Raw genomic sequence first — 19,238 nt, forward strand, 5'->3', positions numbered from 1 at the left:
CCAGGGCTGATCTCCTTCAGAATGGACTGGTTGGTTCTCCTTGACGAAAGGATGCAGACCCAAGGATGATTTTAAGCAGGGCTAATCCATCATTTTCCCACCCGACTTTTCAGTGTATTTGAAACATGGTTGATTCCTGGGGTCTTTGAAAGTCCCACAACTTCACTTTCCCAGTATCTCTGGGAAGATACTGAAATGCCTCAGTCTATCTTCTCCCCAAACCCAGGGGCAACTTTGCTTCTCAGATGGAGCTGTCCACACTCATTGAGGTGATCACCTGGGATGCACCTGCCTTCACGGGTAGACGAGAGTATGTGACATCTTGGCTTATGGGAGAATGAAGTTTCAATGTTCAAGGAGGAAATCAGGAAAGATTTCTGAGCTGAAATCCCAATCTTAAACCATCAGTGGCTCAGACAGTGGCTCAGAGGTCATCTCTGACCTGTCTCTCTCTCCAGGTCTCCTGTTACCTCTAATCTGTGCTTCCCACCCACTTCTCTCTGTCTCTCCCTCCTCATCTCTGACCTCAGTCTCCCTGCTCCCCTTGGGTGCTGAGTATACCCCAGAGAGTTTCTGGCCGGGACTGAGCTCTTTCTCCACCTGACGTGGCTGGTACAGCTCTTCTCACCCACCTCTCCACTGCCTCCTGTGGTTCTGGACCTGTGGACCCAGCACAGCTTTCCAGCTCATCCTACAACCAGGACAGCTCCTGCAGAGCCAAGCCCACTTCCAACACTGAGCCCCTGTCCCCTGGCTGGGACCCTGTGCCTTCCTTCCATTGTCTGGCCTCAGTTCCCCTACATGCACAACACTAGTGTCCACAAAGAGGCTCTGGGGTCTGACACCCTGGTTTGGGGCTCCCTTCAATCACTGGGAGTTCTATCCCCAGCTCCCAGAATGGCAGCTGGCATACAGTAGGTGCTCAATAAACATTTGCTGCATTAATGCAGGGGGATTTTGCTTTGCTTTTGCATTTTTAAAATCTACTTTATTCAAGTGTAGTTGATTTACAATGTTGTGTTAATTTCTTCTGTACTTCAAAGTGATTCCGTTATACATACCTTCTTTTCAATTATGGCTGATCAAAGAATATTGAATGTAATTCCCTGTACTATTTAGGAGGGCCTTGTTGTTTATCCATTCCATGTATAATAGTTTGCATCTGTTAACCCCAAACTCCCACTCCTTTCCTCCCCCACCTTCCTTTCTTTGGCAACAGCAAGTCTGCTCTCTGTGTCTGTGAATCTGTTTCTGTTTTGAAGTAAGTTCATTTGTGGTCATATTTTAGATCTTCCCTGGTGGCTCAGACGGTAAAGCATCTGCCTGCAATGCGGGAGACCTGGGTTTGATCCCTGGGTTGGGAAGATCCTCTGGAGAAGGAAATGGCAACCCACTCCAGTACTCTTGCCTGGAAAATCCCATGGATGAAGGAGCCTGGTGGGCTACAGTCCATGGGGTCGCAAAGAGTCGGACACGACTTCACTTTCACTTTCTTTCTGTAAGTGATACATGGTTTTGTCTTTCTCTGTCTGACTTAACCCACTTAGAATAACAATCTCTAGGTTCATCCCTGTTTCTATAAATGGCATTATTTCCTTCTTTCTATGGCTGAGTAATATTCCATTGTATGTATGTACCACATCTTTATCCTGAATGAATATGTTTCTTAAATAAGTCCCAGCTCTGACACTTTCTCTACTGTGTGACCTTGGTCAAGTGATTTTCCACCTCACAGCCTCAGTTTCCTCACCTGTAAAGTGGGGTAATAAAAATACTTACCTCACAGACCATTCAACAAATTATTTATCAAACATCTACTACATTCTCAGCTCTGTGCTAGGTGCTGAGAATACCACAGTGGACAAACAGGAAAAGGTACTTACATTTGTGGAGTTGACATTTATGTGTGTTGAGGGAGGGAGAGGGGATAGATAATAATTAAGAGACAAGAAATAACTAAATGGTATAGGATGCTTTCGAATTGTGGTGCTAGAGAAGACTCTTGAGAGTCCCTTGGACTGCAAGTAGATCAAACCAGTCAATCCTAAAGGCAATCATCCCTGAATATTCATTGGAAGGACTGATGCTGAAGCTGCAGCTCTAATACTTTGACAACCTGATGCAAAGATCTGACTCATTAGAAAAGATGCTGAATCTGGAAAAGATTGAAGGCAAAAGAAGGGGATGACAGAGGATGAGATGGTTAGATAGCATCACTGAGTCAATGGGCATGAATTTGAGCAAAATCCAGGAGATAGTGGAAGACAGAGAACCCTGGCGTGCTGCAGTCCATGCAGTCACAAAGAGTCAGACATGACTTGGTGACTGAACGACAGCAACACGGAATGTTTGAAGGTGATGTAAAAAGCTGTGGGAGAATAAATTAGAGGGGCAGGAGTAGTTGATGGGGCCAGCTGTGGTTTTCAACTCAGTGATCTGGAAGACCATGCTAAGAAGGGGACTTCGGAAGAGAAATTTGAAGGAAATGAGAAAGCACTGATGCAGATATCCGAGTGAAGAGTTTCAGGCCGTGGGAACAGCCAGTGAAAAGGCCCTGGGGCAGGAATGTGCCTGGAGTTTGGAGAAGCAACCAGGCGGCCAGTGTGGCTGACAGGATGAGTGAGCTTGCCAGTTACAGGAGAGGTGATAGGATTGATGGCAGAGGACTTTGGTTTTTTCCATGAAAGATATGGAAGCCGTGGAAGGTTTTTGAGCAGAGGAGGGAATGTGGTCTGACATATTTTAAAGAATCCCACTCGCTGCACACCTGTATGTCCTCAGAGTGCCATCTCCTCTGAGGCATGTGCAGATAGAGGCAGGGCCCTGGCAATCCTTTTCTCCAACTCCCAGCCAACACCCAGACTCAGCAGGGGCTGGGCCCCAGGGCTGGGTTCCCACTGTGTTCTTGCCTCTGAGCCACAGCCTGTACTGGGGAGAGGGCTCATGTGCTTCCACCAGTCTTTGGCTTAACTCTCAGTCCTTGAGTAAACTGAGGATGCAAAGAAAACTTGCCAGGTGGGTGAACCAGTGAGCCCTGTTTGGTAACATCACTCAAGAGACATGCTCTCTGCTGCCTTCTGTGGAGGGATGTTATGCAAGGATGGCTCTTGCCCAGGATGGGCTGGGGATAGTCCGGTTAACTGCCTCTTGTCCTGGCTTAATTATTCTTTGAATTAATTCATTCTTTTTTTTGGCCGTGGCATGTTCTTTGGCCATTCTCGGTTCCCCGGCCAGGAATGGAACCTGTGCCCCCTGCACTGGGAGCCTGGAGTCCGAACCACTGGACCACCAGGGAAGTCCCTGGCTCAGTTACTAATATCACCTCTTGCACGCTCAAAGAAATTTGGGTGTAGCAATAAATTATAGGGTCTCTAGTTTAAGTGATTCTACAGCCCAGTTATCTGGCGGTGGAGGGTGAATTTAGGGGCTATAGAAATAAAGAAATAATATTTATTTTTATCATATTTATCATAAATAAATGTTGGAATCATGAGTTCTTCAAACAACCAGAATAGCTGGCCTTTATTAACCACTCCCTCTGTGCCAGACATGTTGTAAATATTTTACAGTTATTAAGTCATTCCATCCTCTCATGACCTCAAGAGTAGGTACTGTTATCTCCATGTTACAGTGGAGGAAACTGAGCCACTGTGGTCGCCAGCTGGTAGGTGGGAAAACCAGGACTTGCCATGTCCCACATCACAGTGCTATGCTGTTTCTCTCATCACAGAGCCACCACAATTTAGAATTCTCCAGCCATGAGAACCACAACCTTTATTTATCTGCTGCTCACATGGACCATCTTACTGAAGCTTTACCACAAGCCTGTGAAGTAGATATCATGAGCCCCCTATCAGGTTTTTTCAAATTATTGATTAATTTATTTTTAATTGTGATAAAATATGCATACCATAAAATTTACCACTTGGAAGTGGTATAACATAAAATAAACCGTTTTTAAGAGTGAAGTTCAGTGGCATTAAGTACATTCATGTTGTTGGTGCACCCGTCACCACCATGTATCTGCAAAGGTGTTTTTCATCTTGCAAAACTGTATCCATTAAAAAAACAAATCCCCATCCTCCATTCCCCCCAGCCCCTGGCAACCACCTTTCCACTTCCTGTCTCTATGAATTTGGCTGCTCTGGGTACCTTATATAAGAGGAATCATGTAGCATTTGTCCTTTTGTGACTGGCTTACTTCATTTAGGGCTTCCCTGGTGGCTCAGCTGGAAAAGAATCTGCCTGTAATGTGGGAGACCTGGGATTTGATCCCTGGGTTGGGAAGATCCCCTGGAGGAGGGCATGGCAACCCTCTCTGGTATTCTGGTCTGGAGAATTCCATGACCTGTGTAGTCCATGGGGTCGCAGAGAGTCGGACACAACTGAGTGACTTTCACTTTCACCTTTTACTTCACTTACCATAATGTCCTCAAGGTACATCTATGGTATGCTGCTAAGTCACTTCAGTCGTGTCCGACTCTGTGTGACCCCATGGACGTCAGCCCACCAGGCTCCACCGCCCCTGGGATTCTCCAGGCAAGAACACTGGAGTGGGTTGCCATTTCCTTCTCCAATGCATGCAAGTGAAAAGTGAAAGTGAAGTTGCTCAGTCAACCCCATGGACTGCAGCCTACTAGACTCCTCTGTCCATGGGATTTTCCAGGCAAGAGTACTGGAGTGGGCTACCATACCCTCCTCCAGGGGATCTTCCTCACCGAGGGGTCAAAACTGTGTCTCCTATGTCTCCTTTATTGGCAAGTGGGTTCTTTACCACTTGTGCCAGCTGGTTGGTCACTCACAATCTTTGCAATCCCATGGGCTGTAGTACTCCAGACTCCTCTGTCCATGGAATTCTCCAGGCCAGAATGCTGGAGTGGGTTTCCATTTCCTTCTCCAGGGGATCTTCTTGACTCAGGGATAACCCAGATCTTCTGCATTGTAGGTGGATTCTTTACCATCTGTGCCACCTGGGAAGCCAGATATATATATATATATCTGAATCCCCTTGCTGTACAGTAGAAACTAATACAACACTGCAGATCAAGTATACTTAAAATTTAAAAATACAAATCAAAAATATATGGTGTATCAGATGGTGATAAGTGCTGTGGTCAAAAATAGAGCAAAGAGAGGACAAAGCAAATGCTAGGCAGAGGGGGTGGTAATTTTAAATAAGTGAGGAGAGGCTGCCCTGAGAAGGAGAGTCTTTGAGCAAAGACCTAGATGGGATGAGAGTGGGAGCCATCTGGATATACTGGGGGAGAGCATTCCCAGCAGAAGAACCAGTGAATGCAAAGCCCCTGAGGTTGATGGGCCTACTGTGTTCAGAAACAGAGAGGGAGCCAGTGAGTTTGGAGCAAAGTGAAATATCAATAACCTCAGATATGCAGATGACACCACCCTTATGGCAGAAAGTGAAAAGGAACTAAAGAGTCTCTTGATGAAAGTGAAAGAGGAAAGGGAAAAAGTTGGCTTAAAACTCAACATTCAGAAAACTAAGACCATGGCATCCGGTCCCATCACTTCATGGCAAATAGATGGGGAAACAGTGGAAACAGTGGCTGATTTTATGTTTCTGTGCTCTAAAATCACTGCAGATGGTGACTGCAGCCATGAAATTAAAAGACACTTACTCCTTGGAAGGAAAGTTATGACCAACCGAGACAGCATATTAAAAAGCAGAGACAGGCCTTAGGTGTTGCGGGCCTCTAGCGCCCGCCGCTTTCCGCCGGGCCGGCGGGGCGACGGCTCTGAGCGCGGGCTCCGGCGCCCGGCTCTCACCTTCACCTATTGCGGGCGAGCCGCTGCAGAGGGAGCTCCAGGCCCTGGCGGAGTGCGGACTCGCGCAGCAAGTGAGCGCCGAGGTCGCGAAATGGGTCCGAGTGAACCGGAGACCCCGAAAACGGAAACGAAAGGACAGAGAAGAAGTGTTTGAGAAGCTTCTTCCAGACCAACTGGTCTTGCTTCTGGAGCATCTGTTGGAGCAGAAGACTGTGACTCCACGAACTCTGCAGAGCCTTGAGAGGATATACCGCCTCTCGGAGCAGGATGCCGAGGTTCGCCATCGCTGGTGTGAACTCATTGTTAAGCACAAATACACAAAAGCGTACAGAGACGTGGAGAGGTTCCTTCAGGAGGATCAGGCCATGGGCATCTACCTCTACGGGGAGCTGATGCTGAGTGAGGATCCACGGCAGCAGCATCTCGCCCTCAGGTGCTTTGAGCTGAGCAGGGAGCAGATGGACAAATCCTCAGCCGAGGTGGTGGCTGAGATGTTATTTTAAAGAGGAAAGATCACAGCGAGAATCTTTTTCATGCATCTGCTCGTAGCCCCGGTGGGCCCAGGCTTGCATGGACCCTGGACATCAAAGGAAGAGCAATGGGGCTGCTGAAGCCGGCAGTCAGTGGCCGCCCACGCCTTGTGGGGTGACCTCCCCAAAGGGCCTCACCGCAGAGCTGGTGTCAAGAGGCGCACCCTCATCAGCAGTCTCCATGGGGCCGTGTGACGCCTTCGTGCCCATCCTGGATGAACCATCTCAAGATCCTGAATGTTAATTGAGTCTCCCCTTTGAGTTCAAGTCAGTTCTTCCATCCAAACATGGAAGGTCCCTGAGGCACATGGGAAAACCCACTGCACCTCCTCCACCCGTCCCTCAGCATGTGGATCTGCATTTCTGCACTCCCGGAAAGCCAGAGCTTGTCTGCCAGGCCCAAGGAGCTGCTGCTCCCCACCTCCACAGAATTACATTGATTGATCTGTCCATTATTTAGATTTTCCAGAGTTTTAGTAACTTTTGGTAGAAGTGCAAGATAAGATTCTTTAAGATTTGTTCATAATGTAATGGATTCATGGGTTTTTTTTCTTTCTGTTTACTTCTGAATTTAATACTTAAAAAAAGAGAGAGAAAAGGGTATAGTGTCCAAATTCTTGTCTCCTTTTCTTACCTCCATGGTTCCTCTAGTGTTCACAGTGGTGCTGATACTCTGGGGGAGGGGGGCGCGTGCTTCCTGCGCGTGATAAAGGCATGTCGGGCACCGTGGGAACCTGTGGCGACGGTGCTCCTCTTTCCCACAAACGTTTGAAGTTAAGAATAGAAGCTAAGCTTCTAATCCCTCTGGGATTGCCCAGAGGGAAGGGTGGCACCACCCTGGTTGGTGCAGCGCGTGGCCTTAAAACACCTCAGAAGCCACCCTGGTTGGTGCAGCACGTGATGGATGAGGCTCAGCTGAGCGGGCGTGGACCCGCCCGCCTGCACCAGTGGCGCCTCGGGCCAGCCTGGGGGCGATGGGCAGCTCAGCACAGCCCTTCATTAGAAGCTCCTGACCTCAGAATTATGCACCAGTGACTTTCCGTTTTAGAAAGTCTCCCGGGGGTTGCTGCTTCGCTCTCACGTGTGCTTTGCATGTGTTGCTTCTGTGTGCTTTGTTTACCGTGATGATATAATAAAAATGTGATTTTTGAAAAAAAAAAAAAAAAAAAGGCAGAGACATTACTAGACGGACAAAGGTCTGTCTAGTCAAGGCTATGGTTTCTCAAGTAGTCATGTATGGATGTGAGAGTTGGACACCTGTACACCCATGGCAGATTCATGTTGATGTATGGCGAAACCAACACAATACTGTAAAGTTTAAAAAAAAAGAAAGAAAGAATGACAATTTCATAAATAAATATCCCAAGAAAATAGAAAAAGAAAAAGAAAGCTGAGCGCCAAAGAATGGATGCTCTTGAACTGTGGTGTTGGAGAAGACTCTTGAGAGTCCCTTGGACTGCAAGGAGATCCAACCAGTTCATTCTGAAGGAGATCAGCCCTGGGATTTCTTTGGAAGGAATGATGCTAAAACTGAAACTCCAGTACTTCGGCCACCTCATGTGAAGAGTTGACTCATTGGAAAAGACTCTGATGCTGGGAGGGATTGGGGGCAGGAGGAGAAGGGGACGACAGAGGATGAGATGGCTGGATGGCATTACCGACTCAATAGACATGGGTTTGGGTAAACTCCGGGAGTTGGTGATGGACAGGGAGGCCTGGCGTGCTGCAGTTCATGGGGTCACAAAGATTCGGACACGACTGAGCAACTGAACTGAACTGAGGAAGAGAGAGAGAGGGAGCCGAGGGAAGAGAGACTTTGCAAAGTGGCAAAAGGCCATTCTCAAGGTCACAGCTAGTAGGTGGCTGGCCTGCCACTTAAACAGGATCTGCTGATTTCAGAGCTTGAGTTCTTAACCATGGCATTGTTTTCTTCACAGATTTGTTGTTGCTATTCAGTTGCTAAATCGTGTCTGACTCTTTGCAATCCCATGGACTGCAGCACACCAGGCTTCCCTGTCCTTCACTATCTTCCAGAGTAGACTCAAACTCATGTCCTTTGAGTCAGTGATGCAATCCAACCATCTCATCCTCTGTTGCTCCCTTCTCCTTCTGCCCTCAGTCTTTCCCAACATCAGGGTCTTTTGCAATAAGTTGGCTCTTCACATCAGGTGGCCAAAGTATTGGAGCTTCAGCTTCAGCATCAGCCCTTCCAATGAACATTCAGGGTTGATTTCCTTTAGGATTGACTGGTTTGATCTCCTTGCTGTCCAAGGGACTCTTAAGAGTCTTCTCTAGCACCATAATTCAAAAGTATCAATTCTTCAGTGCTCAGCCTTCTTTATGGTCCAACTCTCACAACCATACATGACTACTGGAAAAACCATAGCTTTGACTATACAGATCTTTGTCGACAAAGTGATGTCTCTGATTTTTAATACTCTCTCAGGTTTGTCATGGCTTTTCTTCCAAGGAGCAAGCATATTTTAATTTCATGGCTGCAGTCACCATCTGCAGTGACTTTGGAGCCCAAGAAAATAAAATCTGCCACTGTTTCCATTTCTTCCCTATCTATTTGCCATAAAGTGAAGGGACTGGATGCCATGATCTTCATTTTTGGAATGTTGAGTTTTAAACCAGGTTTTTCACTCTCCTCTTTCACCTTCATCAAGAGGCTCTTTATTTCTTCGCTTTCTGCCATGAGGGTTATATCATCTGCATTTCTGAGGTGGTTGATATTTCCCCCAGTAATCTTGACTCTAGCTTGAGCTTCATTCAGCCTGGCATTTCACATGATGTACTCTGCATAGAAGTTAAATAAGCAGGGTGACCATATACAGCCTTGATGCATTCCTTTCCCAAATGTAAACCAGTCCATTGTTGCGTATCTGGTTATAACTTGCTTCTTAACCCACATACAGCTTTCTCAGGAGGCAGATAAGGTGGTCTGGTATTCCCATCTCTTTAAGAATTTCCCATAGTTTGTTGTGATCTATGCAGTCAAAGGCTTTAGCATAGTCAATGAAACAGAAGTAGATGTTTGTTTGGAATTCTCTTGCTTTTTCTGTGATCCAATGGATGTTGGCAATTTGATCTCTGGTTCCTCTGCCTTTTCTAAATCCCCAGTGTTTTTCTGGCCTCAGGCTATCAATAAGCAGTGCTTGTGGTTGGACTGGCCCTTGGTGTTTTTATTATGATTGCAAGATGCCCTTCAGCAATAACCATCAGGAAACTTTGAGGAAAAAAAATAGAGATTTATTATTTACAAGACCTAAAAATTATATAGCACAGCTGGAGCCTCTCAGTGACGTCTCTGGTATAGATGAGGTGGCAGGGTGGGGAGTGCAGAGGGGTGGGGGGCAAACCTGGGATTCTGCTTTTATTGGTGTCAAGAATGGGCACCTAGGGTTTCACTGGCCCACTCCTCACTGGTGAATTCAAAACAGAAGAGCATGAATTTAAAGTGTGGGAAGACAGGGGACTTCCCAGGTGGTCCAGTGGCTAAGACTCTGCGCTCCCAATGCAGGGAGCCTGGGTTCGATCTCTGGTCAGGGAACTAGATCCTACAGGCCGTAACTAAAGATCTCAAATGCCGCAACTAAGATCTGGTGCTGCCAAGTTAATTGATTTAAAAATCAAATGAAAATAAAGTGTGGAAAAATAAATGAAGTGTAAGAAGAGAAAAAAGCAAGCAACCCAAATGATCTAAAGTTATCGATGTCAACCAAGAGCTCTAAAACAAAGGGCCTCAGTGGGAGAAATGGGTTGGCTCTTCACCTAGTCCTGTAGCCAGTAATGTGTTTATTTGAGAAAGGCACCTTCGAAGCAGATACCTCTGAAATGGATGCCTCTGACAATCAAAGCTTATGTCAAGCAATTGCATTACAAAAAGAAAAAAGCAAACAAAACAACTGTCAAGGTTTACACTAAACCCAGGAACAATCTCCAAGAAGTGATATTTGTTTGGGCTAATCCTGGGCTCATACCTTATAGGTATTGTCTCATTTTACACACGGCAAAACAGAGGCTCCAAGAGATGTAGGAACTGGCAGGGGCAGAATTAAAGACAGGTCTCTGATTATGATGAATGATTATGCTTAATCATTCAGTCATGTGACTCTTTGCAACCCCATGGACTCTAGCCCTCCAGGCGCCTCTGTCCATGGAGATTCTCCAGGCAAGAATACTAGAGTGGGTTGCCATTTCCTCCTCTAGGGAATCTTCCCAACCCAAGGATTGAACCCAGGTCTCCTGCATTGCAGGCAGATTCTTACGAGCTACCAGGGAAGCCCAGGAATATTGGAGTTGGTAGTCTATCCCTTCTCCAGGGGAATCTTCTCAACCCAGGAATCGAACCAGGGTCTCCTACATTGCAGGCAGATTCTTTACCAGCTGAGCTACCAGGGAAGCCCCATAAAGACAGGTCTAGCTGAAGCTTAAGTCCATGCTCTTCCCTGCTGCTATCACACTGACACATGGAGCTGGAGTTCTTAAATTAGAGACCTTTAGCATTTTAGTATCTTGGGGCCAGGACTGACAAGGCTATAATATTGATAAAATATCTAAATACTTCCTGGACTTCATGGTAAATAGCCACTGCCCTGAGGGTCTCCTCTACTGCTCCCACGTGGCCTTGGCCACCCCAGAATCCCCCGATCTCCCCAGAAAACAGCACCTAAAGAGTTAATGCTGGACTCAGCAATGAGCCTCCCTACCTTGCTCCTGCCATATATCAGGTGTCTATTCTTATTGTGTAAGTGTAAGAGCCTTGTTGGAACTATAATGCAACATTCCTGGGAGGAGGTGGAGTCTTCAGCTCAGAGAATTCACATCCAGTTAATCCAGCAAGGATATGGAGAAAGAGGGCAACGATGGGGTAGTTTGGGGAGGGGGGAAGGGTGGGGGTCTTCTCAGTTGACATTTCTGAGCACTGGCCTCATTTGAACCTGCCTCTAGCACTTCCCAGGTTGCTCAGTGGTAAAGAATCTGCTTGCCAATGCATGAGACATGAGTTCGATCCCTCGGTCTGAAAGATCCCCTGCAGGGGGATATGGCAGCCCACTCCATTATTCTTGCCTGAGAAATTCCAAGCACAGAGGATCCTGGCCAACTCCAGTCCACGGGGTCACAAAGAGTCAGACGCAACTTACACAACTTAGTGACTGAACATGCACTCACTAAAAGCAAATACATACCACAGGCAGTAAGCCCTCAATCGCCAGAAGAATTCTTTCTGGAACAATAGCCTAAGATGAGAGACCATGTGCTCCACCTTCAGTTAAACTTTTGTTATAATGTGATATGCTTCCTTTCAAGAATATGAGTTCATATAATCCATCATCCAATCTCATTAGTTTCCCTGTGATGATCTCTAAAGGAAACCAGTGATGTTTCTATCAAAGGGTGTAGATCTGAGGTTGAGAAGGGTCAGTGGAATGGACTTAGCATCTACAGTTTTAGCCAATTGGGTTTTAATTGTTCCAGCTGGTTCCATTAACCCAAAAGACTGAGGAAAATCACCATGGAAATGCTCCATAGTTGGCCAAATCTTAAAATATTCTTAAACAATTTGTCCAGTAAAATGAGTTCCTCTATCACTATGTATTTTTTTTTTTAATGGCTATGTATTTCTGAGGGAAGAGGGTGCTTCCCTGGTGGCTCAGATGGTAAAGAATCTGCCCACAGTGCCGGAGACCCAGGTTCGATCTCTGGGTTGGGAAGATCCCCTGGAGGAGGAAATGGCAACCCACTCCAGTACTCTTGCCTGGAGAATTCCATGGACAGAGGAGCCTGGCAGGCTCCATGAGGTCACAAAGAGTCAGACATGACTGAGTGACTATCACATTTCTGAGGGGACTCCCCGAAAGAGGGTCACCCTTTTGAAAATGAGTTTCCCTACTGATTGTGCTGTAGGCTGTCTGCATGAGAATGCTTCAACCCAATGTGAAATATACAAATCATAACAAGAGTGTGTTGTTTACCTTGAGAGGGAGACATTTGTATAAAATCCAGCTGCCAAATTTCAAAGGGACCTGCAGGTAAAGGAAAATGTCCTTGAGAACCATACAATGGCTTCCATGAGTAACATTTTGGGCAAATGGTACATATTTGAAGAATAAGCCTTCTGAGCTGTTGTAAAGGATGCCTTCTGTTGGAGTTTTCTCTCGGGACTTGAAAACGGCGAACCTGAAAGAACAATGCTTGGACAGTCTCTGCTGCTGCTGCTGCTGCTAAGTCGCTTCAGTCATGTCCAACTCTGTGCGACACCATAGACCGCAGCCCACCAGGCTCCCCTGTCCCCAGGGTTCTCCAGGCAAGAACACTGGAGTGGGTTGCCATTTCCTTCTCCAATGCATGAAAGTGAAAAGTGAAAGTGAGGTCGCTCAGTCGTGTCCAACTCTTAGCGACCCCACGGACTGCAGCCTACCAGGTTCCTCTGTCCATGGAATTTTCCAGGCAAGAGTACTGGAGTGGGGTGCCATTGCCTTCTCCGCTAGGACTGACAAGTTTATTTCTGCAGTCAAGCCTTTTAATAGGAGCAAGGAACAAAGAGCTTAGAACATATGGCCAGCAGAACACGTACAAGGCTAGGATATAATCAGTAAAAGATACTTCAAGGAACAGCGCATTCTTAACAACCCATGTATTTATCCACGACCCATTTTCTCAAGCAACGTCTTTAATTGTTAAATCTAGGTGCCGAGCATAGCCAAAGGCAGGAAATGTTCTTCAGCAACCAGTACACAATGCCTGGGTACTTCTGGCACTTTGCCATTTCCCCCCCATGGACCTTCTCCTTCAAGGCTATTTTGCACTGTGCCTCCCAACAGCCTTCCAAAATTATTGTTTACCTCATAATACCATCTTGTCTGGGTTCCAATGAGCTAGCTCATGAATATATTATAAAATAAAGTATTGAGCTCCAGACAGAAGGATGAGCTTCCTGTTTGGTCCTATCCAAAGCTCTTCGTTGGGATCAAATCTCCTTTTTTGACTCCCAGGAGTCTTTTTCTTTTCTTGTGCCATGCCACCAGAATATGTGTGTGCCAGGGCAGGGTGGAGGGTAGTGGCACAAGAAATTCTGGAGGGATTTTGGAGGGATCCCACCAGAAGGGATCAGGTAGAAAGAAAAAGATAAATGTTTTGGGAATTCTCTGCTGGTCCAGTGGTTAGGACTTGGCACTTTTACTGCCCAGATTCAAGTTTGATCTCCGATTAGGGCTTCCCTGATAGCTCAGTTGGTCAAGAATCCTCCTGCAATGCAGGAGACCCTGGTTCGAATCCTGGGTTGGGAAGACCACCTGGAGAAGGAAAAGGTACCCACTCCAGTATTCTTGGGCTTCCCTTGTGGTTCAGTTGGTAAAGAATCTGCCTGCAATGCAGGAGACCTGGGCTGGGAAGATCCCCTAAAGAACGGAAAGGCTACCCACTCCAGCATTCTTTTTTTGTTTTTGTTTTTGTTTTTTTTTTCCACTCCAGTATTCTTGCCTGGAGAATTCCATGGACTGTATAGTTCATAGGGTTGCAAAGAGCAGGACATGCCTGAACGACTTTCACTTTCAGGAAACTAAGACCCTGAAAGCCATGCAGCAAAAAATAAATAAATAAATAAATGTTTCATCTTTATTTACAAACATATCGAATTGTTGCAAGTTCTAGTTACCTCGAGAGGAAAGATTCCTTATGTCTGGAAAACAAAGATTAAAAAAAATTAGTAATATTTCAGACAAAAAGCCACAAAAATTATAATCATTCCTCAGTCCATTCAGTCTTATGTAACTAATTCTTGATCTTTGGTTAGTAGTTTTATGAAGCCATCGGTTTCTTCATTAGAGTTCTGTAAATTTGTACCCAGCTCAAAGGTATGGTCTGAAAGTTTATCAGCAGTTTGTTCTTGTCAAAAAGTCCTTCCTATGAACTTTCTTGAAGATGTAGCATTTTTTCAAATGCATGAGAGTAAAATGTTAACTGTCTGTAAATGACAAAAGACTTAAAATGGCATGGTAAAGATCTGACTATAATGTAATTGACAAAGAAAATTTGGTTATTTCTGTGATACACATTTTAATGTAATAACTAGAATTATGAATGATGACATTAATACTAACATATAACAGATTTTAGGAATTCCATATAATTTTAGAACACACATTATTAACATTTACCCATGCAATATGACCTAAGTAGGTTATCACTTATTTGACAATGGTTCCCATGTAATTTTATGTATCAAATAAGCCAATTAATTTAATATCTCTCTGAGATGTTTCAGGGGCCCTCTGAAAATCTCAAGGTTACTTAGATAATAAGGGGATTTCATTTAGAATTTTATTTGAGAAAGTTTGATGGATATATCAAAAGGTTTTAAAACACTTGGTCAAGTTGAATCATAGGTCACTGTGAAACAATGCTAATTTGCTTAACCAACATGACAATCAGTTCAGTTCAGTGGCTCAGTCATGTCTGACTCTTTGCAACCCCATGGGCTGCAGCACACCAGGTTTCTCTGTCCTTCGGTATCTCCCAGAGTTTGCCTGAACTCACTGTTGAGTCAGTGATGCAATCCACCCATCTCATCCTCTGTTGCCCCCTTCTCCTCCTGCCTTCAATCTTTCCCAGCATCAGGGTATTTTGCAATGAGCCGGCTCTTCACATCAGGCGGTCAAAGTATTGGAGCTAGCTTCAGTTTTAGTATCAGTCCCTCCAATGAATATTCAGGACTGATCTCCTTTAGGATTGACTAGTTTGATCTCCTTGCAGTCCAAGGGACTCTCAAAAGTCTTCTCCAACACCACAGTTCAAAAGCATCAATTCTTCAGCAAACATGACAATAAAATATTTCAAAAGCAAATACAGGAAGTTACAACAGATTACTTAAAAGGTTAAAAAAAACAACAACTTCACAGTCTGTTATCAAAAGCAGATCAATACTCAAGAAAACTTTGTCCTCTTAACAGAGCAAAAAGACAAAGTTTAATTTTGCATTAGCTTACTCGTTAACTTAAATTCGTTTTCATCTTAGCCAGTCCTGGCCACACTTAAAATTCCTTTCTAAAGATTCCTTTTTTCTCACAAAAACAAACCTTTTACATCTTTCTATGTCCATTTTAGTTTATCCTTTATTTTCTTTCTCATTTAGAAATAACCAGCTTTAGGACAAAATGACTTTCTTTCCCTTAACAAATTCCATTTCCATTCTTTGTACTTTTTTTTGGTCTTACACATGAAGATGTTTTCTTTATTAACTTCGTAGTAATTTTAATTGCATATGTTAATTAGAATCCTTGACCTTTAAGATACTTAAATTCTAGTGCAAATTAAGAAGTAAGCAATTTTACATTAAGAAGTAAGCTAATTTTACATTCAGTTCAGTTCAGTTCAGTCACTCAGTCGTGTCCGACTCTTTGTGACCCCATGAATCGCAGCACGCCAGGACTCCCTGTCCATCACCAACCCCAGAGTTCACTCAGACCCAAGTCCATCGAGTCAGTGATGCCATCCAGCCATCTCATCCTCTGTCATCCCCTTCTCCTCCTGCCCCCAATCCCTCCCAGCATCAGAGTCTTTTCCAATGAGTCAACTCTTCGCATGAGGTGGCCAAAATACTGCAGTTTCAGCTTTAGCATCATTCCTTCCAAAGAAATCCCAGGGCTGATCTTCAGAATGGACTGGTTGGATCTCCTTGCAGTCCAAGGGACTCTCGAGAGTCTTCTCCAACACCACAGTTCAAAAGCATCAATTCTTCGGCGCTCAGCCTTCTTCACAGTCCAACTCTTACATCCATACATGACCACTGGAAAAACCATAGCCTTGACTAGATGAACCTTTGTTGGCAAAGTAATGTCTCTGCTTTGCAATATGCTATCTAGGTTGGTCATAACTTTCCTTCCAAGGAGTAAGCATCTTTTAATTCATGGCTGCAATCACCATCTGCAGTGATTTTGGAGCCCAGAAAAATAAAGTCTGACACTGTTTCCACTGTTTCCCCATCTATTTCCTATGAAGTGATGGGACCGGATGCCATGCTCTTCGTTTTCTGAATGTCGAGCTTTAAGCCAACTTTTTCACTCTCCACTTTCACTTTCATCAAGAGGCTTTTGAGTTCCTCTTCACTTTCTGCCATAAGGGTGGTGTCATCTGCATATTTGAGGTTATTGATATTTCTCCCGGCAATCTTGATTCCAGCTTGTGTTTCTTCATTAGCATTCTGTAAATTAGCAAACTCATAAATACCATTTATAGCTTCCTAAAACATGTGCTTTCTTATAGAAACTTTCTCAGTGTGGCACCAAGTATATTTACCAGTAGTCCTAAATATCTTCATTTTCTCTGTAAAAAGAATCCCTCACTTTGCTAGCTTCCTCCCCATTTTTAAGACACCAACTTAAGCCATTTGCTAGGCTGAATTAATCAAACACAGATGCCCTAATTCCTCGCCCCCACCCCTAAGCTATGCAAACTGGGGAGACCAAAGACAGAAATAAGATGTTACAAAGCCTACTCCATCTGGCAACATATATTCAACATGCAACATAAAGTATAATTTCTATTTTATTGTCTTTTCAGAGAAACCAATATTTCTTCAGTCTTTAAGGACTTGGATCCTTACATGGGCTTTGGTGGAGGACGTGGGGCAGCACCCGAGGGTCTAAATCAGGGTGAAGGTGTTCGGTCCTTCCGGGCTTCCCGAGAGCGATTTCTGACAACCTTGCTGTGAATGGCACAACTCACGCAGCAATGTAGTTTCACATACAACTTGGGAAGCACGTAAGCGTCGAAAACACTCGCTTCAGAAATGTCCCTGACAGCTGCGGCCTCTACGATGTTCCGAATGACCAACTTCTTAATGGCCTTATCCTTGGGCACGCATTGGGCACAGTTGGTGCAGCGAATAGGCTGCACATGGCCGCGGCCCTTTTTTTGCACGACGTTGTTCCTTCTTTTCTTGGTCTTCTTGGAAGCGCAGAGGCGAGGGAGCGAGAACAAGGTCTTTAATGGGAGAAGGAAGTTCTTGAAGTAGTATTTGTAATATCTTCTTGTTCTTTGTTTAATTCATCCCTCAGGGGATTATCAACTACAAATTGGCATTTGCCAAGGACATTAGCCATCTGCCTCTGCAAAGACTGAATCCTGTGCTGCTGCAGCTGTCGACATTTGATGCACTTTGAAATGAGTTAAGTGTGGAGGATGAGGCACTCTATGCTCCAGGGAAGCTGGTGGAACAAATGTTTACGTAGTTTGATGTTTTCAGGAGCTCATTTGATTATCCCAATCTTTGCATCTTCTCATATCTAGCGAAGCACCAGATCCCTTCATGGTTACATCAGCTCCTTGGGACTAGCAGAAAACCTTTTGTAAAATAAGTGCTTGATTGCACTGAACTCCCCTTTCAGCAAAATCATATATATTGACCTTCTCCCACTACCTCTTTGGAACCACTTTAGTTTCTCGGAGCTATTTGGGATGCAGTCCTCCCAGGCTGCAGTCCTCATTTTGCCCCAAATAAAACTTAACTCACAATTCTCACGTTGTGCATCTTTTTCACTCAGCAGGATCATCTTCCTGTCCAGTCTTCTTATTTTGACTAATCAAATACTTTACATCCAAAATTTTATACTTTACCAAAAGACTGTGCTGATCCTCTGGAATTTTACTAAAATTTTTGCACTTACTTTTATGCCAATTAAACAGAGGTCTTTTACAAACTAGGTTTGGTAATACCATTCAGAGATAGAAAAAAATATTATATCTATAATGCACACAAATAGACATATAGACAGACATAACCACAGATCTCAACTTTCATTTTAAAACTTTAGTCATGAATTTTAAAAATAGAAATAAAAATGAAACTTTAGTCATGGATCAGATACAATATAAAATTAACTCGTTTATAAATCAGATCAGATCAGTCGCTCAGTCCTGTCCGACTCTTTGCGACCCCATGAACCGCAGCACGCCAAGACTCCCTGTCCCTCACCAACTCCCGGAGTTCACTCAGACTCACGTCCATCGAGTCAGTGATGCCATCCAGCCATCTCATCCTCTGTCATCCCCTTCTCCTCCTGCCCCCAATCCCTCCCCAGCATCAGAGTCTTTTCCAATGAGTCAACTCTTCGCATGAGGTGGCCAAAATACTGCAGTTTCAGCTTTAGCATCATTCCTTCCAAAGAAATCCCAGGGCTGATCTCCTTCAGAATGGACTGGTTGGATCTCCTTGCAGTCCAAGGGACAACACCACAGTTCAAAAGCATCAATTCTTCACCGCTCAGCCTTCTTCACAGTCCAACTCTCACATCCATACATGACCACAGGAAAAACCATAGCCTTGACTAGACGAACCTTTGTTGGCAAAGTAATGTCTCTGCTTTTGAATATGCTATCTAGGTTGGTCATAATTTTCCTTCCAAGGAATAAGTGTCTTTTAATTCATGGCTGCAGTCACCATCTGCAGTGATTTTGGAGCCCAGAAAAATAAAGTCTGACACTGTTTCCACTGTTTCCCCATCTATTTCCCATGAAGTGATGGGACCGGATGCCATGATCTTCATTTTCTGGATATTGAGCTTTAAGCCAACTTTTTCACTCTTCACTTTCACTTTCATCAAGAGACTTTTGAGTTCCTCTTCACTTTCTGCCATAAGGGTGGTGTCATCTGCATATTTGAGATTATTGATATTTCTCCCGGCAATCTTGATTCCAGCTTGTGCTTCTTCCAGTCCAGCATTTCTCATGATGTACTCTGCATATAAGTTAAATAAACAGGGTGACAATATACAGCCTTGACGAACTCCTTTTCCTATTTGGAACCAGTCTGTTGTTCCATGTCCAGTTCTAACTGTTGCTTCCTGACCTGCATACAAATTTCTCAAGAGGCAGATCAGGTGTTCTGGTATTCCCATCTCTTTCAGAATTTTCCACAGTTTA

At 44.6% G+C, this 19,238-nt stretch overlaps 1 pseudogene; it reads right to left on the reverse strand.

The window, feature by feature from the left end:
* Positions 1-16,844: 16,844 nt before the first annotated feature.
* LOC789607 (small ribosomal subunit protein eS26-like) lies at positions 16,845-17,360 on the reverse strand (annotated as a pseudogene).
* Between the last annotated feature and the right edge of the window lie 1,878 nt (positions 17,361-19,238).

The sequence above is a fragment of the Bos taurus genome, chromosome 18, assembly GCF_002263795.3.
Source record: "Bos taurus isolate L1 Dominette 01449 registration number 42190680 breed Hereford chromosome 18, ARS-UCD2.0, whole genome shotgun sequence".
NCBI lineage: Eukaryota > Metazoa > Chordata > Mammalia > Artiodactyla > Bovidae > Bos > Bos taurus.